The following is a 27,142-nucleotide window of genomic DNA, read 5'->3' on the forward strand; positions in this document are numbered from 1 at the left end:
TGACAATTCATTATTCTTTCTTCTTCACACTCATTGCACTGTGTTCTGTACTCAATTATGGCATTCCTTATTGCACTTTTACTTGATTATTTCTTGTTGTCTTAATTTTCTAATAAATACTTTACAGTCGGAAATTAAATTTAACACATCTTTATATGTATACACCTAGGCACGTCTCAGAATATAGCAAGTACTCAAATATACGTTTTTTTTAAATACAAAACTTTGTCTGACAATCATTGAAAAAAGAATCTGTTCATGTACAAACTATTTCATGTAACCAAATACGATGAACCTTCTGGAATGTAATACTTTCTAACTAGCAGTGTGGTTGATCCTATAAAGCATCAATATATAATTTGAATTATACCTTTTTTTATAAAAGCATCATATCTAACAGCAAAATGGAAAGTGGCCTTATGTTCTGATTCTATGTACACTTTACTATAAATTTCTCTCCTATCATTAAACTGTATTAATAAAGTATAAACTGACTGGAGGAAAGGAAAAAGTGTTCATGTGACTATATCTCTTCATTTTCAAGAAGTTAATATTACTATGTTAAATCTACTTTTTACACTTTTCAATATCACTGAAACTGTCTGACAATCAATGACATTTAAAATTGCTATCAGCCCAGCATGTGCCAACTTGGCTGTTATTCTTGGTGGTATGACGGCCCAACTGTAAACTCTCAACAGTTTAGTCAACAAACTAAGAAACAGTGAAAGCAGGCACATGAGTCCTAGTTGTTGGGTGAAAACGTTCACTTGCAGGAAACATCGATTAAGAACAAGCATCAAAAATATAAAAATGGATGTCAACAATTTGGGAAAATATTGAAGATTTTTGGAAGAAGCCCTTAAAGAGAAAACACTCAAAAAACTGCTATATTCTCATGACTCTTGACTGGAAAGAGATGATACTGTGTGGGAAAAGTATTTTAAAAAACCTTAACCGTTTTATTTTCTCATTGACCATATATTTAATTTTAAAATGATATATTCTTAGTATCTATGTCTAAATAAACCTAAAATACCTTTTTATGATGAATATTTGTTTAAAGAGGATATTCTATACTGGATAATATGTGGTGATAATATCATAAGCTTATTAAGCACTTATCAAGCTGTTCATTATGGCTATAGTCCAGACTATAGCTAACATGAGTAATAGTTACTTAAGCTTAAAGTCACATATTTTAATTACTATATATATAGAGTACATATATACATATAAGCACACTTGCACAAACAACTAACAAACATACATACACACATATACATAAATGCATAATTTAAATCTTATTTTGGTAAGAATTTGGCTGAGGAAGATGATAGTACTTTTATTTCAATTTTCTACCTATCTATGTCCTTGTTCTTTAATTTTCAGAATTAATATTTACCTTTAAAAATTGCCCTTCAGGCTCAATGTTTATTTTCATAATTGTCTTTTCAAATTCTAATAGCAAAATCATATTTTGGGTAGTTTAATTTTCATTTCTCTTAACTTCAGTGATACCCAAAAAGTTTTGTGTATTTATTGTTTTTTTTCTACAACCCCTATTGATTCTCATAGGTTTTGGGGAAGATTTTCTTTTTAATCAGAATCTAACTCATAACTTCTTTTTTTCTGTTGACTCGGGGTTAAAAATATTACTGCTAAAGTTTAGGCATAAACTATGGGGGCAAATGTCATGACCATTTATTACATATCTTCAGGAATATTGTTTGTTTTTATTATGTTAATTCATCTATTTATTGACAAATTTTTATAAAATGTCTTTATTTGAAGAAATATATAATAGAGAATTATATACTTTATGAATGAGAATCATTTTTCAAGGGATAAATTTTAATTTTGAATTTGTTCATTGTATTATCTTTAGATAAGGCAATATACCATGCACACAGATTTCAGAAAAGACCCTCTGGTGTTTTTAACCTCAATTTTTCGATTCATCGCTTTAAAATCAGCAGTGGTTTGCTTCTCATTTGTGGCAGAGGTTGCCCATTTGTTCTCCAAACCATTTTTTTTCTTTCTGGACAGAGCCAGATTTCCTTTCCTAGGCTCTCTGCAGTTAGTGTGGTCATGTGACTCAGTTGTGGCAAGTAAGTCACCAGAAGTTACACAGATGACTTCCAGGCCTGGCCCCAAATATTTCCCATGTGTTATTTCTACCTTCTTTATCAGACATGCTGGCTGAATTCAGAGGATTCAGAGTTCTGAAGCAGGGTAGACCAAACTGGGGAGGGGACCTGTGTACCTGAAAGACCATTTATAAGACCACATATTCATCAGACAAACCCATTTTGGACTTCCCATGAGTAAGAAAGACACTCCTATTGCATTAAATCACTGGATTTGGGGGTTAATGTATAAAAACAATCACTCCAAGAACAGTTTTTTGTCTTCTCTCTGACCATAGGAACATTTTTCCTCTGATTCATGGTTGAGCTGTATTTCTACTCAGCCACTGACATTCGTTGTTCAATTATTTCTTGAACTTCTCCACAATTGATTCCAGATATGGTTATTCTATATTCTTACATGGCCTTGAGATTCTTCTCCTAGATTTTTAAATGTGACATGAACATTATAATTGAAATAATCATAGCATTTTTATAATAGGCAGAAACCTTATATGCACAATGCAAATGCAATTATAGACACATTGTTTGTTAACTTTATGTGTCAAATTGGGCCGCAAAGTGGCCAGATATTTGTTCAAACATTACTCTAGGTGTTTTTGTGAGGGTGTTTTGGGTGAGATTAACATTTAAATTGGTAGAGTGAAGTAGATTGGTCTCTATAATGTAGAGACCATCTGTTGATAGCTTAAATTAAAAAAAAAAAAAAAATTAAAAAAGCTTACCTTCCTCCAAGTAAGGGAGAATTCTTTCTGCCTGATAGCCTTCAAACTGAATGATCGGCTTTTTTCCTGACTTCAGATTTGAACTGAAACATTGACCCCTCCTATGTCTCGAGCCTGCTGACCTTTGGATTGGAACCACAGCACTAGCTTTTCTAGTTTTCAAGCCTTCTGACTTGGACTGAAACTAAACAATCAGCTCTCCTGGATTTTCAGCTTGCTAACTCACTCTACAGATCTCAGGTCTTACCTCTTAATATATATATATAATAAGAATATATATATATATACACACACGTGTGTGTGTATATATATATATATATACTATTGTAACAATAGTATATATATATATATATATATATATATATATATATATATACTATTATACAATGTACAATATTGTAAGTATTGTAACATGGTATTTCTTGGAAGAACAACTAGAAAACATAAAATGAAAACAGCAAACAATTTTTTGTAAAGGCAGCTATATATAGAACTAGACAATGGGATTAACTGAATCCTATCAACAGCATAATGAGGAAGAAAATAAAGTTCTCTTACTACTAAAATATTAAAATCATTGTGAAGATCTAAGATTTTTTAGGCTAGTGAAAAAAATCGGGCACTTCACTAATTAGCTTCCATAAACACAGGAAACTATTAGTAGAAAAGAGAAACTTAGAAGAAGAAAACATTTTTTAAAACATCATTAATTGTAATATGCTGCTTAATTTTTTATTTCAAAATGTCATCATTTAATGTGTTATTCAACTGAGCATAAGGCAAAAAAAATCTGTTTTATTTTTATTCTATCATTTGACAAGTATTGACTTAGTGTCTACTAAATGCTGGATACTGAGATTATAACAATTATAAGACAGAAGACCTGGTTTCAAAGGCACTCAAAATTTGGTGAAGCAAAGTCATATTTAAAAACATAATAGCAAAAGTAAAGTGTTATAAAAGGTGTAATTCCAAAACATCATAGTGACATAAAAATAAAGAGGTAAACTCAACTAGACTTGGGAAAGAGATTAAGAGAGGTTAAGGAAGGCTCTCTCAGAGGCAGTTACTTGAGTGGAGTCTATTAGGTTAAAGCATTGGTTTGGTAGACCAAGTCTCAGAGTGCAGATCAGTAAAAAGGTAGCATAAGAAAATACAGACTTGAAACAATATGTTATGTTTGGAAGATCATAAGTTGTGGGTAAGAGGGCAGATTTGAGAGAGGAGGTGTTAGCTGCAGGAGAAAGGTAAAAATGTACACAGGCATCAGTAAGTTTTTTGTATGTTATATGCAGGAAACATTTTGTTTTTTCTTTAACTATCCATTCATGCTGTCCTATTCTTCTTCCTGAAAGCAAATTTGTTGAGTCAACAAACTATGAAATCATAAACTGCAGGGATGGTTGCTTTCTTCCCACTGTATATTAGAATGTGTTCCTTTCTAATGATTTAGGCATTGGCCTGGATTACAATATTGGCTAATCATATTTGGAGTTAAGTTAACTAAGGAAGTTTTAGGAGGGTTTTCTTGCTCTTAAAAAGAAATTAAAACAATTGACTTATCCAACACTGCCTGAATTTCTGAACTCTTCGTATTCCTTTCAATTTTGCTTGAAATAGGCCAATAATTTTTCTAAACTCTTCTTTTTTGTATTAACTTGATAAAAATTTACAATAACTTTGAACACTCACATATGGTTTTCCAACCTATTCACTTAGAACCTACAATGTTTTCTTTTTTAAGAAAAGTCATCCATTTTTTTAAAAGCTATTTTGCCACTGCATAACATGTGGTACCATCTTTTCAATTTCTGAGATTAGCATCCTCATTTTTGGAACTTACTTTCTAAGCCATTGCCACACATTTAGATATTTTGCAACAATAACACCCAGTTCCTGATACCAGTATTCTAAGTTAGTAAGCACGGACTAAATTATGCTGCAGAAACAACAATGACAATATTCTCAAGGGATTTATATAGCAAAAGTTAATTTTCTATTCACACACCATGTCGCATGTAGGTTGGCAGGGGACTCTGGGAAATCAATAATTCTGGGTTACTGGATGATGGAGAGTTTACTAGTTTTAAATATATCACATGGGACATACAACCTCCTCCATCACAGCAGTAGAGAAAGAATGGAGTAGTTAACGATAAATAAAGATTTCTCTGACCCTTCTTGGAGTTGAAAAACATTTCTGCCTGTATTTCATTCACCAGAACCTTTCCTATAGACTAGAAAATTCAGAGCAGGAGAATATCTCTTCCTCTGCTTTAATATAAGTCATATATTTTATTGCTATTGAAAAGGATTTTAGGGAATTCCATAGCAGTCCAGTGGTTAGGACTCTGCACTTTCACTGCTGATGGCCTGGGTTCGATCCCTGGTTGGGGAATTAAGATCCCACAAGCCACATGGCGTGGTAAAAAAAAAAATGATTTTATTGCTTTTTAAAATATTTTTGTTTATTTAAATATTATCCACATTTCTGCATACTTAGGGATTTTTTTACTATTGATTTATTGAATTTCTTATAGTGTTTGTGATGTGCTATATGCATATTACATTATCTCCTAATTATAAATTTGTGTTTTCTTTCAAATTCTTATGTTTTATCCTTTTTTCTTTTTTCTTTTTTTTTTTTTTACTGTTTAAGAGTACTGGTTAGGATCTAGAGAACAATAGGTATAATGGAAGTTACTGTTTCCTTTCTGAAAGTATACATTATTATACTCTTCTATCCACTGAAAGTGTTGCCTTTTGGGCACATGTATCCATGTGAAGATGTCTGATCCAACCTTCCGTCTTGCTGCCTCCAGACTATTGATTCTTCTATCCCCAATTCATGCTTAATTAAAGTTCAAAAATATAGACCACAGGGATAAGCAACGAACCTGGAGGGAATTGATACTTTCAATGATACTTAAATCTCTGGAATAGTCATTTTCTTTATGGTACTTTTTGGCTTTATAGAGCAACCTTGTTTAAATTATTTATTTTCTTATTGTTAAGTTTTGATTTTTTTTTTTAAATCCTGAATATAATCTATAGGCAGGAATGCAATTTTCAATTACACTCTCCCATCCTGTGACACTTTTCATTTTCTTACTAGTGCTTTTTGAAGACCCAACTTGTAACATTGATAAAGTCTAATTTGCTATGATTTTTAAATGCTATTTTCAGTGTTATAGCTAAACTATTTTCAACTAACTTCAAGGCACAAATGTTTTTTTCTTATATTTATTCTAGAAAATTTATGGCTTTAGGTTTTACATTTAGGACAATGACCTATTTTTAGTTAATTTTTTAAAGTTGTGTATATGTTGTGTGTGTGTTTTTTTTTAATGTGACTATTCCGAATATTCCAGCACTATTGGAAACACCAGCTTTTTTTCCATTGGACTGGAGTCCATTAAATCTCAATCAATGGACAAGTATATGTAGTACTCTTTCTGGACTCTGTTCTCTTTTATTGATATATTTGCCTATACCTTCTCCAACCACATGATTGCGATTAATGAAACATTACTGTAGGTCTGGGCACGAGATAGTTAACCATGTGAAACTTCCAACTTTTTCTTTTTCAGTATAGCTTTGGCTATTGTAATTCATTGTCATTCCCAGAAGTTTCAGGTTTTTATTCTAAAGGAGACATGGAGAGAAGAATCTGAGTTCCACAGTGGCCACTGTTCACCCTGCCCCCAAAGCCTGCAGCAAGAGTGAGACTTTCTCAGGACCTCACAGATTTTGAGTGAACGCCTGATATTGTCCTTAGAAAAGAGCCTGAGAGAGGTTGGAAATGTCTTCATTGTATATGGCTTTAAAGGGTTCTGTAATACAGAGGTCCCCAACCTTTTTGGCACCAGGGACCTGTTCCGTGGAAGACGATTTTTCCACGGGCGGGGCGTGGGGTGTATGGTTCAGGCAGTAACTGCGGGGTAACTGGGGAGCGACGGGGAGTGGCAGATGAAGCTTTGCTCACTCGCCTGCTGCCCACCTCCTGCTGTGCGGCCCAGTTCCTAACAGGCCGTGGACCGGTACCAGTCCATGGCCCAGGGGCTTGGGACCCCTGCTATAATATTTTCCTAGCTTCTCTTACTGATTAATTAAAATGTTTCCAGAATTCTTCTTACTGGTGGCCAGCAGCAGCTGTCCCAGGCGAGCTAGTACTGGCGTCACTTCTCTGTTTAGAAGTGCCTGTCTTTTCTTAGGTTTCTAGTTAGTTGGTCACCCTGTGACCTCAGTTTTTGATGGAAACAAGAAAATTTGAATTTGCTGATTGTCTGGTGTCTTCTGTGTGTTGGTTTGCTTTTGCTGTTACTACGAGTGGGAATGATGCTGTTTCGAGCTTTTTACATCCTAAATGGAAGCCAAAAGGCACACAGTCCTTTAGCCATATTTTGAAGACTTTCAGCATAGCAGGCACATGTTTCCAAAATTCAGCTCGGTTCCCCTCCTTCTGGTTTAGCTGAATGGTAAAAAATCTCCACCCAACACATATCTTCTTCTTATTTGAGCTGATTTTTTTCCAAGACTCCTTGTAAGATCAGTAACGCGACCTTGCTGTTGAGAGACATGGGGCTAGAAGTAGGTAAGTTTGGAATGATCCTGGATAAGAAAAAGTTCAGACTCTTAATGAGGAATGTGGTAATATGGATGGAAAACAAATGGTGGGTTCAAGAAGCAGAAGAGAATTAATTTAATGATTTATTTATTTATGAGATATTTAAGAAGTAGATAATGAGAAGGATACCCATGTTTTTTCTTTGTGTGACTGTGAAGAGTGTGAAAGTCTTACTTATAGCAAGTTATACAAGTAAGATAAAAGGTTTTGGAAAGAAGACAAGTAGTAGACATTATTTAAGCTCTTTTCTGTGTGTATGAACTGAGCTGTTGTCTTTCAGATGTATTCTTTTATTTAATCTTCACAATTACCCTTTAAATATATATTATTTTGATAACATTTTTACAGGTTAGGAAACTCAGTTTTAATGAAGTTGAGTAGCATGGATACTATGTGGCAGAACAGAGAACATGCAGTAACCCAGGGTTTGTAATCCTTGGCACTGATGACATCTTAAGCCCAGGTAATTCCTGGGGGGAGTTGTCCTGTGCATTGTAGGATCCCTGGACTCTACTCATTAGATGCCAGTAGCAACTACCTTCTCACTCAGTTGTGACAACCAAAAATGTCTCTAGATATTGCCAAAGTCCCACAGGGGAGGGGAGATTTGCCCAGTTTTGAGAACCATCGATCTAATCTCCCTTACTCCAAACTTTGTGCTATTAATGAGTCATATATTGCCTCTTGGAGTTCAGTATGTATCTTTGAATTTGACGTTAATAGATTATGAATATTATAACTACCCTAATTCTAAATGGAGGCAATGGTGAAAAATAGCTTATAAGTATTATCAGAAATTTGGGAAAATTAGTGAAATTGTCTTGGTCTGATGGTAGTTTTAATCTCTCTAACATATGCATAATTAGTGATACTAAAGAATTTCACCTAACCCATTTTGTTTCATATAAGATTTTATTAGCACAATTAAGCTGCTCTTTAAAATCCATAAAAGTCCATCTGTCTGTAGTCTTGAGGCAGGCACATCTTTTTCAAGGTCATTTTGTAAATTGATAATTAACCTTCTAAATATAGGTACTTCATACTAAAGGTCTTTTGCCATATCTAATTAAAGCAAAGCAGTTGTATTTTTATCTCCCAGAAGATATGTGGCTTGCATTTATATTAGCATTTCAATTACAATGATGATTTCTTGGTTTTTATCAAAATAAAATGGTGGATGAAAACAACATCTGTTGAGATATTGACAGTAGTATTTGTGTATATATTATTATTATTATTATTATTTTAAACACAGAATTTTACGTAGAAACTGTTTAAAGTAGCAAAAAACCCTGTCAAGACAGACCAGGTGGAAAATGGGTTCCCAATAAAATGGAATTTTAGGGGAACAAAAGTCTAAAAGGCCACAAAAGAGAAATAGCACCACTGTTATTTGAACAATGGCTAGTTACTTGCATTTTTTGGCATTGTTAGTCACTGAATCTGGGTTTTCCTCTGAATTCCACACAGAGCATGCACTACACAATTTTATCATAAAATACTTGCTTGCTACACGCATTTTAGGACAAGCTACCACCAGAAACAAATCAATACAAATACATCAGGGGCAGAACAATCTCAGTACTGGGTAACACACATTTTGCAGAATTCTGCTGAACAAAGGAACTGAATAGGCTGTGGGCAAAGCAAATGAGGGAGTTAAGGAATGAAATATTTCAAATATTAATAATTAACTCAGACATGGTACTGTATTTTCTGCAAAAGAAAATTAACATTTAGTAACACGCTAACATTTTTATCTCCAAAGAGATTAGTGCACTGGCAAAGTATTCCGACAACAGTGGAGGGCTGTGGACAGCGGGTACCGAAAACACCCAGCCTTGCAGATCCCAAGGTAGCAGTGGCCTTCCTTCACTGATCACTCCCTTTGCCAGAAGTCCAGAAAGAACTTGCAGCATGATCACCTGCCTGCTGAACTTCCACGCTAAGCAGCAAACTTTAAGGAGCCAAAGAGGAGTCCCCAGCGGGCAAGGACAGCAGAGAAGAGAAACATGTTAAATGTAAACTTAAAAGACAGTAAAATGGGACACAACCCCCATTCAGATCCCAGAGATGTGGGCAAGTCCCCAAAAGTAGTTGTTAGATTTAAGAACTGGACACACCTCATTTCAAAACAACGACAACAACAACAACAAAACACAGTACATAGAAATATCGGGGATAACTGGAAAAATCACCAGAGAAATGTTCTATGAAAATCAAGCTCTTCGACTCAAAACGTCTCAGGGCTGAAACACACCCTCTATTCATCCAGGCAACAATGTCTGTTGCTTCTTATCAGGGATGCAACTGGTCAAGGACACTAAATGGCTTTACAAAGCAACTTTTCAAACTTTCCTTTTGGGCCAAGGTCTGGGCCTGTGAGGACCAGGCAGCCCCGTGAGGGCTGGGAACAGCAGGTCCCAAAGGTTCCAGGTTCTGGCCCTTCCTTCCCAGACACAATGTCAAACACACAAAAGCTACTGTCATGTTACATTTTACATTTTGAAATATGGAAGCATCTTTTAAATACTCTTAAGGCATTTATTTATTAAAACGTTCTCTGTCAAGATTTCACATTAGCTTAAAATTCCAATCAGTCTTTACATTTCTCTGCTGAGGTCTCCACATTCTCCAGCCATCAGTGCTACCGGCATCTACACAGTGAGCCCCATGGTCAGCCTCTTTGTTCCCTGGGTGAACCAACTAGATGTTAATACTGCTCTGCTACAAGGTAAAAGCTCCTAACTCAAACCTATTGGAAAAGGAGTGAAACTTCTGCAAAGTGCACTTTAAGAAGAGGTACTTTTTGCTTATGAAAAGAAACCAGTGAGTCCTCTAAGAATAATAAAAGGGAATATTTTACAGTTAAGCACATGATTTGGAGTGAAGAATTCGGATGATGCTTGGCTGGTCCAGGCTGTTGATACTCTTCTTGTTCCTCCTGCGGGCCCCCTTCATCAGGTATCACGAAGCCTTCATCTGTGGCACAGAGAATATCCACAGTCCTCTGCAATACAGGGTTGTTTTCCCCCTCGTTCTCCTGGCAAATCAATTCAATGTTCCTTAGCTTTCCAAAGTAGAACTCTCTCTCTTTCTCCAAGTCTTCGATGGTAAGTTTCAATACGTTGACCTGCTGCATCAATTCGGCTGCTTCGTCATCCCCGTTCCCCACACCAGGATTCTTCGGCATCACGCCCGGGCCAGCCTTAGGGGTTGCAGTAGTTCTGTGTGTTGCAATGGGCCTCTGTGGAGCTGCACTGCTAGAGCTGAGAGGTTTCTTCGGTTTGTTCAGAGCTGGAGCAACAAGGCAGGGGGCCACCGCTGTTTCTTGACCTTGTCTGGCAGCTACAGGGTCATAGTCTTTCCCATCATAGTTTGCATCAAAAAACTTCTTGAATCACTGAACGAATTCAAAATTGTCCTGAAACTTTCCTTTTACTAATTTGTCCACAGGAATTATTTTGTCAACACCCATCCTCTTAAAACCTGCTTGTAGTATTTTGAAGTTCTGGATGTATCCATGTTCTAGCTTAGCTTGGAATTTCACTTTCTTCAAGGCAATGGAGCCAGGGAACAGCATGTCCATAAACTGACAATAGGAAGCCCCTGAGCACAGCTGTTCAATCTTTGTCAGATTCAACTGCAGAGACTCATTGATCCAGGCCAGCATGTCATGTCGACTGCAGTTATCCCTGGTGACCGACGTTGAGTACACATTCACTGCCATCTTCGGCTCTCGGCTGGACCGCGTCCGCTGCCCGTTCCCAGCTCCGGTTCCGTCTTCGTCTCGTTCAAACCACCTGACCCCACCCGCTCCTGTGTATATATTATTAATAAGCTTTTATTAAGCACCCACTTGTCTGAATCAGAGATTTATAGATTCCAAAAGAGATCACACAGAAAAGTACTAAGTGGGAAAAACAGAGTCTAATAACTGATAAAAATTTAAATATGAAAAAAAGTCATGGACCTATTGATGTATGGAATCCCAAATTGGTTTAAGATTGAGAAATTAGAACGCTAAAATGAAAGACTATTGAGGAAAAAGCCAGATAGGCACAAGTTAAATGAAGATTAATTGAACAACATAAAGAAGATTACCATGCAAGGATTAAAACCAAGATATTAAGTATTCCAATAAAACATTTATTATTGTTTAGCTGTTAAGTAATAAAGCAAGGGTCTAGTTACTGGAGAATTGAAGGAATGCAGTTAAAATATAATGGGCCACAATACAAAGAATACACTTTATTCTTTCGAAAATTTGAACTACCTTTGTAGTTAGGTGTCTGCATTCAAGATCCAACACGAATTGATAACTGTAGAAACTTGGGAGGGCTTTATTTTATTTTATTTTTTTAACATATTTATTGGAGTATAATTGCTTTACAATGTTGTGTTAGTTTCTGCTGTATAGCAAAGTGAATCAGCTATATGTATACATATATGCCCATATCCCCTCCCTCTTGCATCTCCTGCCCACTTTCCCTATCCCACCCCTATAGATGGTCACAAAGCACACACTGATCTCCCTGTGCTATGCAGCTGCTTGCCACTAGCTATCTATTTTACATTTGGTACTGTATATATGTCAATGCCACTCTCTCACTTCATCCCAGCTTACCCTTCCCCCTCCCCGTGTCCTCAAGTCCATTCTCTATGTCTGTGTCTGTATTCTTGTCCTGTCCCTAGGTTCGTCAGAACCTTTTTTTTTTTTTATTTAGATTCCATATATATGTGTTAGCATACGGTATTTGTTTTTCTCTTTCTGACTTACTTCACTCTGTATGACAGATGCTAGGTCCATCCACCTCACTACAAATAACTCAATTTCATTTCTTTTTATGGCTGAGTAATATTCCATTGTATATATGTGCCACATCTTCTTTATCCATTCATCTGTTGATGGACATTTAGGTTGCTTCCATTGTTCACATGATATAGATTGTATTATAAATCCATTTTTAATTTCTTTTTTAACAATTTGAAGACAAAGCTAAGTAATATCTGTGTATATAATTGGATGATATAACCCTCAAGTCTCTCTTTTTTTCTTTTTCTTTCTCAGTTTTTAAAATTAGAAATATAATTTGCATTTAGTGAATTTCACAGATCTTATGTGTACATTGGATGAGTTTTTACATATATATAATCTTTAGATCTATTTATCTATCAGTTGAGACTTATAAGATTTCCTTTACTCCAGAGAATTTCTTTTTATTTTAAATGGTACATTAGATGGTTTTAAGTGTTTTTTTGTTTGTTTTATTTGTTTTTAATTTAGATATAATTGACATATAAAATCATGTAAGTTTAAGGTGTACAGTATGTTGATTCAATATATTTATATATTGCAATATGTTTACCACCTTAGTATTAGCCAAAAGCATTTCTTTATGTACCTCTTAGGGCAATTTTTTCCCCAGAAGCAATCACAAACCACATTTCTGATTTCTCTAAATATAGAATAGTTTCACCATTCCAAATTTCTTTGTGCTTCACTTATCTCTCCTTCTACTTGTGCAAACCCTGGAAATCACTGATATTTTTATCATCCTTATAGTTCTGCCTTTTCATGAATATTACATAGTTAAAATCATACAGTAAGTGGCCCTTTTAGACTGGCTTCTTTCACTTAGCAACATACATGCAAGATACCTCCGCGTATTTTCATGGCTTGATAGTTCATTTCTTTTTATTACTGAATAATATTCCATTGTATAGATATAAACATGGTATTTTGTTTATCCATTCATCAATTTAGGGACTTATTGACTGCTTCCATTCTGGCAACTATGTGTAAAACTACTGTCAATAGTCACACGAAGATTTTTGTGTGAATATTAGTTTTCAATTCATTGCAGTAAATACTGAGGAGCTTAGCTAGATCATATGGCAAGACTGTGTTTAGCTTTGTAACAAACTATCAAAAAGTCTTGCAAAGTAGCTGCTCCATTTAACATTCCTGCCAGCAATGAATGAAAGTTCCTGTTGCTTTACATTCTTGCTAGAATTTGGTATTGTCAGTGTTTTTCAGATTTTAATAGCGGTGTAGTAGTAACAAATTGTAGTTTAATTTGCAGTTCCTCTCAAGATTATTTCTTTATCTTTGATATTCTGCAGATATGATATACTTAGGTATAATTTTGTTGTTGTTGTTTTGTTTTGTTTTATCTTGGCATTTTTCCTGCCTGGTGTTCTTGAGCTTCGTGCATCTGTGGTTTGGTGTCTGGTTTGGCGGTTTGGTATTAATTTAGGGAAATTCTCCATCATTATTGCTTCAAATACTGCTTCTGTTCCTTTCTCTCTTTCTTTCCTGATATCCCTATATATGTATGTTACATTATATGCTATGTTACAGTTTTTGTTCTTACCCCACATTTCTTAGATATTCTGTTGCATTTTTTTCAGTCTCTGTTCTCTTTGCTTTCAATTTTGGAAGTTTCTATTGACATATCTTCAAGCTCAGAGATTCTTTAGCTGTATCCATTCTAGTAGTAAGTGCATCAAAGACATTTTTTATTTCTGTTTAGTGTTTTTGATCTCTAGCAGTTTCTTTCTGATTCTTTCCATCTCCTTGTTTAGATTATCCTTACGTTCTTGAATATTGTCTATTTTTTTTCTATTAGAGCCTTTAACGTTTTAATCAAAGTTGTTTTAAATTCACTGTCTGATAATTCCAAAATCCCTGCTATATCTGAGTCTGGTTTTCAGTCTTGTTTTGTATCTTCAAACTTTGTTTTTGTCTTTTATTATGCCTTGCAACATTTTGTTGAAAGTTGGACATGATGTGCTCCGTAAAGGGAACTATAGTAATTAGTCTTTTAGTGATGCAGTGGTGAGGTGTAGGGGCAGGGGAAGCATTCTGTAGTCCTATGATTAGGTACTAGTCTTTTTGTGAGCCTGTGAATATCACAAGTACCTGTCAATCCTCCCACCCCCATCTTAGGTGGGATAGTATGGGTGGAGGGGACTGGAGTTGGGTATTTCCACCTCCGTTAGAAGGCTAGAGGAGGCTGGATTTGGGTATTTCCCTTGCCCTAGATCAGTGAGTCTCTGACTAAACCCCAATAGGCTGTGGTGAAATAGTTCCTTTTGAGGGTAGGTCTTGTTAAGAAGAATGGAGTGCTCTGGCATATTTCAAAGTGGTTACTTTCCCACTTGGTTACTTTCCCAGTGGTTACTTTCAAAGTGGTTACTTTACTTTGGTTTGTAGGAAACCAAAGGGAATATTTCTCCAGTATTCACCTTGGGAAACTGGAAGAGCTACAGGAAATAAAATTAAAGTGTGGGGCTCCCCCATGGAGTTTTAAACTCACAAACTTGTTATCACTGATGGTCCAGCAATTTTTCAATTCAGATTTTCCTGCCCTGGTATTGAATCCCATGGAGACCTCTGCCCCCTTATTTTTGCTCTGGAAAGCTGCAGTTCTATCTACCTGTCTGCCTCTCCAACTTTTAGAGAAGCAATTTGCCCTGTGACCTCACTTCTCTGACATATCTAAGAAGAGTTGATTTTTCACATTGTTCAGCTTTTTACTTGTTATTAGGGCAAGCTTTCAAGCCCCTAACATGCAGGACTGGGAACTGGCAGTCCTGATGTGCAGCTTCTTAATTACAAGTGATGTTGACCATCATTTCCTAAGCTCACTTGCCATCTATATATCTTCTTTGGTGGTCTATCTGTTCAGATATTTCCTGCATTTCATGTGGGTTGTTTATTTTCTTATTGTTTACTTTTAAGTGTTCTATGTGTAGTTGGATATGGTGATTTCAAAATAATTTCTCTCCCTTGAGCATTTTCAAAGTGGTTACTTTTCCCCTTTCCCTGCCTGAACTACTGGGGAGTAAGGGTTGAGGAAAGGGGATGTTTTTCCAATTTTTGCAGTGTGAACCTGGTGGTATTCCTGAAGGTAAAACTAATGAAACTGTGGGGGCTGCCCTTATACTGGGCCTATAGGAATTTAACTTTCAGTCTGTTCCACACTCAGTCTACAGCAGATCATCAGCAACTGTTTGGGCTTTCTACCAGTCACTGTCTTCAGTGGCTTCTCTCCTGATAAATCATGATTCTCTGTACTTGCCTTTTCCCCCTGTTTTCTGAGACAGTTTGCCTTGTGACCTCAATTCTCTGATAGATCTAAGAAGAGTTCCTGATTTTCAGTTTTTCATAGATTTTTTTTTTCTTGTAATGAGGGTGGAAGCTATGACTTCCAGGGTCTTTATATGTTAGAGTAGAAACCACTATGGTGTCACTTGAAATTATATAAACAGTTGTATATATATGAACTCTTGTATATAGCAATCTTGTTTTTTCCTGGATTTTCTATTCTTTTTTTTGAAATGTATTTCTGTATGTGTGACAGTTCCAAATTATTTACATTATAGAGGCCTAATAGTACATTTGATGTCTTAAAGAAGTAATTCCCCCTCATTGCTCTTCTTTTGGCATATTTGTTGTTCAAAATAAACTTTGTAAATGATTTTAATAACTATTAAAAAGTGGAAAATGACAGCACTTTATTTGGAATTGTAATAAATTTATAAATTAACCTATAAAAATGTAATACCTATTATATTGATCACTCCTATTCAAAGAGAATTTTTCATTTTTTTCAAATCTACTTTCTTTTGATTCAGGAAAATTTTATAGATGTTAACATCTACTTTAAATTGATTTCTTTCTAATTTTACTTCCAGTCATCCTTGTAAATTGTTGTTTTTTTATTGTAAATGGGGGTTTTCTCTATATTTTTATCTTTTTTGATAGGCTTTCTTTGCCTATATGTAAACTATTGGTTTTATGTACTTTTCATTGTTATTACTTTAGTAAGTTTTCCTATTTTTCATGGTAGTTTTTCATTGGCTTATTTAGTCTGTGACATCATCTATAATGTTTAATTTCTTTCTCTCAAATTCTATGTTTTTTCTCTTCTCCAATTGCATTGACTAATGTTTCTTATATTATTTTAAATAGTAGTGAAAATGGAACGCCTTATATATTTGACAGTAGCAGAAAAGGTTTTTATGTTTTTCCATTAAATAGATAAACATCTTTGGGTGAATGCATATTGTTCTATCAATTATTATTTTATTTAGCACTCTACCACAAATGGGCATTTTTTTCATTTTTTATAATTTATAAAATTATAAAATATTTTAAATATTTATGTGATTCTCCTTATATTATTATGATTGACTATATTGAAACAGTTGCTTCTATTGAAATGCTTGGATTTCTGAGATAGTTGAAACTATATTTAGTCATGTTTTTAATTTTTTTTACTTTTTCAATATGCTATTGAATTCTGTTTGGTATTTTTCATTTAATATTTCTGAATTTATATTCATAAATGAGCCTGGTATATGGCTTTCTTTTTGGTGTAGTTCTTGACAATTTTCTTAAAGAATTTTATGGTTTCATCATAAAATTAATTTGGAAGTTTTCCTTTATTCTCTATTCTCCATAATAGATTAAGCAGCATTGGGATAAACTGCTTTTTAAAGGTTTCTTTAATACTTTAGAGAGTAAATTTGGGCACAATTAATAATTATGCCAGTCCTGTAGTGTAATAAGTAAGACATATGATAAAATTCATAATGTGAGAATATAAAGTCCTATGACTCAACTTGTAATGTATTAATACTAACCATATTTATATGCATCCTTGAGTGTAATTTTTTTCAAAATGGCCATTTTGGAAATATACAAGCTCTGTTTCATAATTGCTTGTTAAAATGTAATTTAAGTCATTTTGGAATTGCATGCAAAATATGTTTGCATGGTATTTTAAAATATGATCATCTATTTATATACATAATGCTTCTTAAATTGACAGATTTCTAATTTGGTTACTTATAATTAATTATAATTAATAATACTATAATTATAATTTATTAATTCATGGATGCATACATTAATTCTACACCCTCTTACTAGTGCTATGTTATGGTCATGTGATAAACACAGGATATTAAAATTAAAATAAGACTTAATTTCCCACTTTAGAAAAAATAAAGGTAGTGTGACACAGATCCACAGGCAAGGAACTCTATAGCTCCTAACGGCAGGCAAAAAACATACTATATTTTAAGTATCATATATTAATGAAATGATCTTCAGAAATGTTAATAATTTAAGCAACTTAATCTTATGGGATGTTCTGCTGACACCAAGTTCAAGACTTTCAGAAATTGTAATGCTATTCTTTTAGATTTTTAGCATGAAATTGAATATGTATGAAACCCTACCTTATTATTTTGAATAATGTATTGGAAGAATACTCTCAAGGTATTCAAATGTGACTGCAAACTCAAGAATGATATTACATGATGATGAAAATAATGATTCTTAAATTTAATTGGCTTGGGTTATAATAAAAACTCCATCAACCTTAATTACTCTAAAGACTTTGGACAAGGTATTTAACCTCCAAACTTCTGATTTTCAGTAAAGGAAAAGATGACCCTAGTAAAACCTAGCTTATAGAGCTGGTGTAAAGATTAAATAGTCCCGTCCCTTACTAAGCAGTCAAGTGTTTGCTATATTTTTTATTAAATAAAAAAGGCAAATGACTGATAAAATTGAAGCTTCTTATTCTAAGACCAATCAAAACCTAAAAATTTCTTCTTCAGGTTACTCTGCGAATTCAGTTGATATTTACCAAATTTTTAACAACAAATTTGGTTACATTGAGCACATTTCCTAGTTTAGGCCCCTCAGCTCACCACTTGAAACAATTCTCCTCTGAAGCAGATATTTCAGGAGAAGATCTGGTAACACACACTCTGAAAGTGTACAGCTCTAGTTATTTCTGCCAAGTTTGTAGCAAATATCTGGGATGGATACAAACCATACATTATTCTGATACTTAAGGTCCTTGCAGCAGGAATTCTCCATTACCTGCATCCTCACCCCTACCATGAAGCTCTCCATGTGTCCACCCACTACTGGGGCATATTCTCCAACTGTATATTCATATAAGAGATGGAGGAAAGAATACGGATTATTTTACTTCATTATGGAATTTGTTTAATACAGTTTTTATTCTTACCTAGGAAACAAGTTCTCCAGTCTAGCAATAGCAGAAAAAAGATACTTTTATTCCCATTTGAAGAATATGTCTATTAAATGAAATTCTAATTAATTAGAATTCTTTAGGGAGGAGTGATAATTAGGTTCTCCTGGACCCCCTACAGTGTAGAAATTAATTAAATAACAAATTAAAAAATGATTTTTTACATTTTCAAAGTGGGGTTACCACCTTCAGTAAATTACTTTCTATATCATTGATTTTTTCCCTTTATACTGGCGATAGAACTGAACACCTTGACAAACAATTTCTAAATACCTCAATTTAATCTTCATTACATACAAAAAATTATCTCCCCACAAGGTATGTATTACTTTTCCCTTCAAATGTATATTTGGGGTATTTAAAATTATTGCTCTAATTGTATTAAATACACATTTGTGTTTTTTCTCATTTTGGAAGCTAATACTGAAAAAGTATGTCTGTTAACTATTTTGCGTAGTAGCTAACAAAGGACAGAAGCACTCATATAGACAACTGATGATGTTGTACAATTGCTGAGAAACTCATCATACCTAAAAAGAAAAATGGTCTGTGGAGTCAGAACAGCACACGTCTCAGTTCTGCTCTGTCACTGACCACACCTATGCGGGTAGACCAATTACCAAGTCTTTTTACACCTATTTGTACTTAGGTTACCTAGGGTTAATAATCATTACACAAAGGTCTACTGGAACCATGTGTATCTGTCTTGAAATAATATTTTATCCTGTCATTGAATTCCAGTATTTAAATTGTCAAAAGTAAGTATCTGCTTTCTTTAGAAAACCAAAATGAAAACCTATTATGTAAACACTTTCTAGTGATATAATTTAGGACCATTTTACACCAATGTGCTTAGCATTTTGTTTTTATGGTGATTAGTTTATAGTTGGATTGGAGAGACCCAGTTTATTTTCTCTACATAAATTACTTAAAGATACAGAATACATAAATTATAAAAGAATAATAGATTCAGGATAATATCTTCTCATAAGATACCACTTACTATACGGAGTCAGATTATAAATTGAATTACTAGACAAAACTACTTCAAAGGATTCTAAATATCCCTTGAAATATTTTTCTAGTAGATTTTCAATTATCAATCATCAAGGAATTATATATTTATTTAGTGTCTGAGAATATTTCTCAAAAACAAGATTGTTTTCACAGTAGGTATGAAGTAAGAAACACACACAGAGGAATACATAGAAACATTTAGTGAGTAGTTAACTTTTAAGAAAGCTAATTTATATGTTTTGAAATATACTAATAATTTATTGATATTGAAAGTCATGTCACAAGTTGGTTGTAGAAAAATACAGAAAAAAATAAAATTTAAAATTAAGATAAACTGATTATACTAAGAAAACACTATTACATACAATACATAATACTATATGCACAAATGATACTACTTTTTAATGTTTTACAATGAGACAATGAAAGTGAAATACAATTTTGTTAAATTATATTATTTTGAATAACTGAATTACAAAGGAATTTTTATCGTTCAACGAGACATAATAAAACACGTTAATTATCATAATAACAATAATATTTTCTTTTTGAAAAAGGTGATGACCTCAATTTAATTTTTAGATACCTATGTTCTTAAAAAAATCATAAAATTGAAATAAGTCAATGAAAAGCAAGTCCTAATAAATTGACCTTCAAAATGAAAGAAAAAAAATGAGAATCTCCTGTATTTTTTTTTTCATTTTGTTAAAACATTATTATGAAAATCCACTTAAATAAGAGAACTATTTAATTTATTTTTTTAACTAATTAACTTATTTTTGGCTCGTTGGGTCTTCGCTGCTGCACACGGGCTTTCTCTAGTTGCGGTGAGCAGAGGCTGCTCTTCATTGTGGTGTGCAGCCTTCTCATTGCAGTGGCTTTTCTTGTTGTAGAGCACAGGCTCTAGGTGCACAGGCTTCAGTAGCTGTGGAGTGCAGGCTCAGTAGTTGTGGAGCACAGGATTAGTTGCTCCGTGGCATGTGAGATTTTCCCGGACCAGGGCTCGAACCCATGTCCCCTGCATTGGCAGGAGGATTCTTAACCACTGCGCCACCAGGGAATTCCTTAAGAGAGCTACTTTAAGTGACTTATCCCATTTTGGATTTGAAGAGAAAGTCTTAAGCTTAGAACCACTTAGAATAGAATCCAAGAGGATAAGGATCTCTTGTTTTTAAGGGAATAAGGAGATAGCATAAATAAGGAAAGCAGATTGAGAAGACTGAGTCCTTGTTATCATGGAGGGTATAGAATGAGAAAGAAGTGCCTTGTTTAAATCCCATTATCAGCACATGTGGGTATGTTAGGAAGGGCTGGTGTGTTAAATAAGAGTGGCAAGGTACATCTTTGGTAGAAGCTATGGAATTCTCTTCACTATAATTATTAACTTATGATTTGGATAATTGAGTATTTCATAAGTATGTGTGTGTGTTTTAATTGCTGCACACTTTGAGGAGCAGAATGTGAAAGTATGCTAAGAATCAGAATTTAAATCAGACTTCACTAAGAGTCTACTCATCTATGATGCCCAGGAAGGAATGAGGAAAATGCTCACCAGCCAGAAGCTAGGTGACTCTCACACTTCATGTCCTAAATATAAAAATTCAAAATGGCAGGGCTCTTTTATATATTGGTAATACCTGAAATATATGTATTTTAAATTGTTTTATGGTTAAGCAAGGGATTAAGGCTTCATGATACTCAAATATGAGAGAGCAGACTCTGCAGGAGAAGGGAGGAGGAACCCTTAAATCTTGATTTATCAAATTTCTAAAAGCCATTTGAAAGCTAAAAACATGTCTGCTATTCAAAAGTGTGAATTTATCTAGTAAAACATTAATTATATATTATATTTAGATTTTTATCATTTTTCTTCTAAATAGAGGCAGGCAGCACTGGAGGGGCTGAATTGTTAATTAGTAAACATTCGCCATCTCGCTAAAGCAAGAATGTTATTCCAGATAAGCAAATTAAACCATTATTTTGGTTAATCAGTACAGACATGGATAGAATGTGTAATATAATTCAAAATGTGCTTGAATTTCTAAGACAAATCAAGCAACTTCAAAGACTCTTTGAGTTTGTGGAACATTATGCTATTTGGGAGTACAATTTCACTCTCCCCTGCCATTAGCTGGAAATTAATGCATTAATTCATTCAATAAACATATAATTTGACACAATGAACACGGCCTTGACTGTAGAATGGTAAAGAAAAGATATACTTTTAGTGCTCCTGGTCCTTACAATTTAGTGGAGATTAAGAATAATTCATCTATTATACACATAAATATTTTAAAATATTAACAGTAAGCTTTAGGAAGGAAATGAATGGTTTGACTATGATAGAAAATAAGGAGAGGGAATGTAGTACTCTAGATAAAATGAGTAGGTGAGACTTTATAGGGTTCTCTGTCTCCTCACAGTGTTTACTTCCTGTTCTTTCATACTTTCTCTTCTGCGTTGTTGTAGTTCCTTTTCATATTCTACCCTCCTTGCCTGGAAAGTAACTTTAGATAATTATTTTGTCCAGGAGTATAAGACTCTAATGATATCTGAGCCCTTTCATGTACAAGAATGTCTTTCTATCATCATTTTAAGAACAACAACAAAAACATCAACTGCAACAAAAACAATCTTTACTCATTTGCTGAGAATAAAGTTATTGGGTAATAACAGCTTCCAAGTAAAGCAGAGTAAAACTCTTCTCATTCTTGCAGTATTCATTATTGTTTAGGAGTCTGAGGCAAAAAAATTTTGAAGTGACTGAAGAAAATCTCCTCCTTCACTGAAGACTTATAAGATATGTTCCTCATTCTTATAGTTAACACTTTTCCCTAATAATGTTAGGGACTGTATTAGCCTCCTTTTGTAGATCACTTAAATCTTTCCAGCCCCGACTGCCAATGTCAAATTGATTGGTTCAGAGCAGATTTTACCTACTTCACACGTTCACCCTACCAGCACATGGCTGCAGTGCCTTTTGCTGCCAGCCTTAAAACTTTTCCAAGTGACACAACTGCCATTCACAGAGGAACCCTGTAAATGCCATGTTTGACCAATGATGGATGCTGGACAGTGGATAAGGGTTCCCCTTTAATAACCCAACCCTTGTGTATAGTTCTGCTATTCTTTTACAAAGGCTCCACAGAATGTCACACAGGATTAAACATCAGTTGTCAAATTGGTGACCAACTTCATAAACCATCCTTCATAACTAATTCTTTATCTTTTTATTTTTGCTCTCTCTGTTCCATTTCTATATTGCTCACTCCCTAATATTGCTTTGGAAATTAACTATTTGCAAGCCTCCAATTCAGGTTCTACCTTTAGGGAAGGAGGGGCTGTCATTGGTCAAGATAAGGTCTTACTTTAGAAAAGCCCCTTTAATCTGAAAACATCAAAATTTTTCCACTCAAATATTTTGATCACTTATATTTTATGATTGTTTCTTTTCAATCTTTCTGGAGGCTCCTTTGCCAGCATCACTGGTTAGTTTGCTGCATCTCAATAAATTTTACTCATTATTACATAAGGCAACATCTATTTAGACCAGTGGCTAACTTCAAACAAGTGAGTTACACTTTGGTCTATTGTCTTTTGTCTGTTGAATGGTTTTTCAAATCTAAAAGGAAGGACAAATCAGTGTGAGCACTCTCCTTATTTCTGCTCTCTGGTAGCTCCTCTCCTTTGTAATTGTGCTTTAAGGTAATTTAAGGTAATTGTAATTGTAATTTAAGGTAATCCTACTTTCTGGTCTGGTTACATTTCTCTGTTACTCTGAACATTATTGTTCATGAGAAACCACAGTTTAGCTGATGTATTTAACCATCTTTTTTCTGTTTCTAATAGGCTTAGAACTGTAAGAGTTGCCTATGGTAACTACACCACCCATATTCTATCGTGCCTTTACTGTCCCTCTTCATATTTTCACATCCAGCTATTTTTTGGTGTCTAGAATTTCTCTTAGGTTGTACTCACTTGGATCAAAGGTTAGAGAGGCACAACTGCCCATCTTGCTAATTAGGACAGACCCAGGACTTTTGATCTCTCCGTGTTTGATAAGCACTGCTCTAAGCCCTTTGCATGCAGTATCACACTGAATCCTTGCACCAATATAAGCCCTATTTTACAGCTGAGGAAACTGAGGCACAATAAAGTTAAATAATGTGCCTCCATGTTACACAGCTGATGAAAGTCGGAATCAAATTAAACAACATTGTCTGAAATCTGAATTCAAACAGTCTGATTCCAGAGCTTATGCTCATTGCCATTTCAATCAATACCTTTCTTCGTCTGTCACATTGATGATATTGATTGAGGGCCTATTGTGAGCCAGGCACAATTTATAACAAATAAGACAACTTATAACAAAATAATTTATAACAAAATTGCTGATGTCTCCTATGTACCAGGAAATGTATTAGCCACTGACAAAGATGAGGTGAATGTCTCTATATTCATGCTTATTTCTGAACCATGCAACTCTTTATTCAGTTCACTCCTGACCATCTCCATCTTAACTACTTCAGCCCACAGTCACTCCCACTTTTGTTACTGATACAGTAAACTAACCAGACTACATGCTTCCATGCTCCACCTCTCTTAATAATTCTCCAATCTGCAGTCAAAGATATCCTTATCAAGTGTAACACACACACACACACAGAGTTATGTTAGTTCCCTAAAATCGTGCAGTGCCTTCTCATTTATTTGTCTTTAGAAAAAGTCATATTTTCTTAACATGGCTTATAAGGGCTTCAGTGTAAATCCTATCTCTCTTTTCAAAGTAATGTATCAACATTTTTCACCCTCAGTCTCTACCTTAAACCATAGTGAATTTATTCAAATTCCATATTTCATGCCTGCCAAATCCTGGGTCTGGCACATACATTTTCCTTTGTGGACTGTGAACTCCATGAGAGCAGGAACTAAGTATATGTCCAAACCAATATACCACAATGCCTGCCACATATTAGGTACTTGTGAGTATTTATTATTTGAGAGAATAAATGCCTAACAGCTAAATTCACCTGTGTTGTTTCTTTGTTCCTCCTTCAGGTTTCAGCTTATATATCACTTCCTTCAGAAAGTTTTAAATTCCTTGCTCTAGAAGAATCACACATAACTACAAAGGTCTGTTATTCAAGAAAACCAAGTGTTTCGTTGTTGTTGTTGTTGTTTTCTTTCTTTGTGTAGTTTTTTCTTTTTTATATACAAACTATATTTTAACTGGCTGGATAGCAAATGAAAACGTCAATTGTCAGCCTCAGTGTAAATCTGTAAATATGGGATAGTGGAATACATAGATTCGACTGATATGTCCCTTGTGTAACAGGAGTGCCTCCTCTCAGACCCTATGGACCACTATCACATGGGTATTTGCCCAGTATTGTCACATCTTCCAGCTTTTCAAAAGAGTCCAGGAAAACAGACTTTCCTCTCTAATATCAATTTTTAAATGTTGACAATCTGTTCAAATTTTAAACAACCTTAGGTCTCTTTCCCAGTTTATAACCTCCATCTAAAGTATGCTAGATGGAGACCTTCAAGATGGCGGAGGGGTAAGAGGTGGAGATCACCTTCCTCCCCACAAATAAAACAAAAATACAGCTACATGTGTAACAACTCCTGTGGAACACCTACTGAACACTGGCAGAAAACCTCAGACTTCCCAAAAGGCAAGAAAATCCCCACATACCTGGGTAGGGCAAAAGAAAAAAAGAAAAAACAGAGACAAAAGAATAGGGACGGGACCTGCACCTCTGGGAGGAAGCTGTGAAGGAAGAAAAGTTTCCACACACTAGGAAGCCCCTTCTCTGGCGGTGACAGAGGGTGGGTGGGGGGAAGCTTCGGAGCCACGGAGGAGAGCACAGCAATAGGGGTGCAGAGGGCAAAAAGTGGAGAGATTCCCGCACAGAGTATTGGCGCCGACCAGCACTCATAAGCCTGAGAGGCTTGTCTGCTCACCCGCTGTTGGGGGGAGGCGGACAGGGGGGTGAGGCTCGGGCTTCCGTGTTCAGAGCCCAGGGAAAAGACTGGAGTTGGCTGTGTGAACACAGCCTGAAGGGGGTTAGTGTGCCATAGCTAGCTGGGAGGGAGTCCGGGAAAAAGTCTGGACCTGCCTAAGAGGCAAGAGACCATTGTTTCAGGGTGCACAAGGAGAGGGGATTACTTCCCTGTTTGCCCACAGAAGGCAGAGCACCTCCTAAATGAGCTCAATAGCAGAATAACTGAGGCAGAAAAACAGATAAGTAACCTGGAAGATAAAATCGTGGAAATAACTACCACAGAGCAGAATAAAGAAAAAAGAATGAAAAGAATTGAGGACAGTCTCAGAGAGCTCTGGGACAATGTTAAACACACCAACATTCGAATTATAGGGGTCCCAAAAGAAGAAGAGAAAAAGGAAGGGTCTGAGAAAATATTTGAAGTGATTATAGTTGAAAACTTCCCTAACATGGGAAAGGAAATACTCAATCAAGTCCAGGAAGTGCAGAGAGTCCCATACAGGATAAATCCAAGGAGAAACATGCCAAGACACATATTAATCAAACTATCAAAAATTAAATACAAAGAAAAAATGTTAAAAGCAGCAAGGGAAAAGCAACAAATAACATACAAGGGAAACCCCATAGGGTTAACAGCTGATCTTTCAGCAGAAACTCTGCAAGCCAGAAGGGAGTGGCAGGACATATTTAAAGTGATGAAAGGGAAAAACCTACAACCAAGATTACTCTACCCAGCAAGGATCTCACTCAGATTCAACAGAGAAATTAAAACCTTTACAGACAAGCAAAAGCTAAGAGAATTCAGCATAACCAAACCAGCTTTACAACATATGCTAACGGAACTTCTCTAGGTAGGAAACACAAGAGAAGGAAAAGACCTACAATAACAAACCCAAAACAATTGAGAAAATGGTAATAGGAACATACATATCGATAACTACCTTAAATGTAAATGGTTTAAATCTCCAATCAAAAACATAGACTGGCTGAATGGATAGAAAAACAAGACCCATATATATGATGTCTACAAGAGTCCCACTTCAGACTTAGGGACACATACAGACTGAAAGTGAGGGGATGGAAAAAGATATTCCATGCAAAGGGAAATCAAAAGAAAGCTGGAGTAGCAATTCTCATATCAGACAAAATAGACTTTAACATAAACACTATTACAAGAGACCAAGAACACTACATAATGATCAAGGGATCAAACCAAGAAGAAGATATAACAATTGTAAATATTTACGCACCCAAAATAGGGCACCTCAATACATAAGGCAAATGCTAACAGCCATAAAAGGGGAAATTGACAGCAACATAATAATAGTAGGGGACCTTAACACCCCACTTTCACCAATGGACAGATCATCCAAAATGAAAATAAATAAAGAAACACAAGCTTTAAATGACACATTAAACAAGATGGACTTAATTGATATTTATAGGACATTCCATCCAAAAACAACAGAATATATTTTCTCCTCAAGTGCTCAAGGAACATTCTCCAGGATAGATCATATATTGGGTCACAAAT

General features: G+C 35.0%; 1 pseudogene across 1 annotated transcript; it reads right to left on the bottom strand.

Moving 5' to 3' along the window:
* Positions 1-4,480: 4,480 nt before the first annotated feature.
* On the bottom strand, positions 4,481-25,390 carry LOC309658047 (microtubule-associated protein RP/EB family member 1 pseudogene; annotated as a pseudogene). Its single transcript has one exon. The product of its transcript is annotated as a microtubule-associated protein RP/EB family member 1 pseudogene (transcript).
* Between the last annotated feature and the right edge of the window lie 1,752 nt (positions 25,391-27,142).

The sequence above is a fragment of the Balaenoptera physalus genome (assembly GCF_965194825.1).
Source record: "Balaenoptera physalus genome assembly, chromosome: 3".
NCBI classification, from domain to species: Eukaryota; Metazoa; Chordata; class Mammalia; order Artiodactyla; family Balaenopteridae; genus Balaenoptera; species Balaenoptera physalus.